Genomic DNA, 1,937 nt, shown 5'->3' on the forward strand with positions numbered 1-1,937 from the left:
TCTCTCCCTCCCCTCCCTCCTCCCTCCACCCCCCCCTCTCTCTCCCTCCATCCCTGCGTCTCTCCCGGAGGGGCCTTCTCTGTTGAAGGACGTGTGGAATCTTCAGCCACCTCGCCCTGAAGGCTAATCCTCTTTGCCCCAACTTTAACTGGGCCATTAATCCCGGAGGTTTATCTAAGCAGTGAGCACCTAGTGCTGCTGACAAGCCTGCCTGCCCTCTTCTCTTTCCACACCCCCCCTTCTCTCTCTCTTTTTCTCTCTTTCTCAATGTGTCTCTCCATGTCTCTCTCTCCATCTCTCTCTGTGTTCCTCCTCCATCTCTCTCTCTCTCTCTCTCTCTCTCTCACTCTTCCTCTCTATCTGAGCGGAGACTTAAGTAGGACGAGGCTGGGGCCAGTGAGTGTCACCGTCAGCAACTCTGCAACCACAACACCTCCACAGGAAACGTAAGCTGCTCAGCTCGCTCAACACACACACACACACACAAACACACACTCTCTCTCTCTCTCACACACACACACACACACACACACACACACACACACAGACGTGCGCTCACAGACACGCACTCCTCGCCTGAGCACTTGTCAATCCAGCTCTGAGACCTGAGATAAAGAGAAAGAGTGGGAGATGTATATTGAGAGAGAGAGAGAGAGAGAGATGGAAAGAATGAGGGAGAGAGAAAGAGAGATGGAGAGCGGCTGCAGGGTGCAGGCAGGCCACCCGCTAAATCGCTGGCGGGCGACACATCGGCTGTTTCCACTGTTCAACAGCCCGACTCGAACGGCCCCGCTGTTTGGAATGTGTGTTTGTGCTGTTTGGGGTCGGAAAAAAGACAAACGAAAAAAAAAAGAAAAGACGAAGAAAGACAAAGAGAGAGAGAGAGAGAGAGAGAGAGAAAAGTTGTGTTCTGAATGCCTGCCATGCCTCTGCACAGATGGCCTCTTTGCCTGACCGCTAGCGCCATGTGAAGCCAACAGTCGAGTGCCCTTTTGTCCTCCTCAAGCTCACTAAATCACTGTTTATGCACACGCCAAGGGCCTAGGCTCGCCGTTGCCAAGGTGACAAGAGACCCAGGGACTGTTATAATATCCACAAACCAAACAGTGGCTGGGAATAGATTATAATGACATAAAATAAGGTGAATGTCAGCCTGTGTGTGTGTGTGTGTGTGTGTGTGTGTGTGTGTGTGTGTGCGCACACGTGCGTGTGCATGCATGTGCACCCTTAGTGACCACAAGTTGTTCTGTTTTTTTTTTTTTTTTTTTTTTTAAATATCTAAACATTTTTTTTGGTAAAAAAGCCCTCTTTTCCCATTATCTATCCACTTTCTCTCCACTCTCCAAAGTGGCAAAAACCTGAAGTGGACATCAGCAATTTTCCTGCCCAAATAGCCTCGTATTTTTGGTAGACCAAAATGAGGCTGGTTAGCTGAGGAAAGACATTAACCTCGGGGAGCGGGGAGAAGCTGTTTTAGAATTAGCTCCTTTTATGAGCTCAGACTCGCTGAGAGTCTGTGAATGATTTTGTGGTGAAAATAAGTCTGTGGGTTGGAGTGTATGGCCTAGAATTTCAGACCACAGCACAGAACAATGTTTCATACGTTTGGTTTCAAACATCCGCTCATGTTTATGGTGAGGTGAATTAAGTTCCATCTTCCAAAGGTATTTACATAAGAGTGACATAAACATGTGTAAAGAGTGACATAAACAGAGTGTCATAAACATTATAAACAAGTCATACATTTAGGGTTAGGTTTAGGATTAGAGGTTAGGGTTAGGGTTAGGTTTAGGATTAGAGGTTAAGGTTCGGGATCATGTGTCACGACAGTGTCATGTGTTCATGACCGTGTCATGTCACTCTTATGTGGACACCTTCAAGTAAAGTGTTCCCAAAGATTGAAAGTGTATTTTTCTCAGACAGATTTTTCTCTTTCA

The sequence above is a fragment of the Sardina pilchardus genome, chromosome 8, assembly GCF_963854185.1.
Source record: "Sardina pilchardus chromosome 8, fSarPil1.1, whole genome shotgun sequence".
Taxonomy (NCBI): domain Eukaryota; kingdom Metazoa; phylum Chordata; class Actinopteri; order Clupeiformes; family Clupeidae; genus Sardina; species Sardina pilchardus.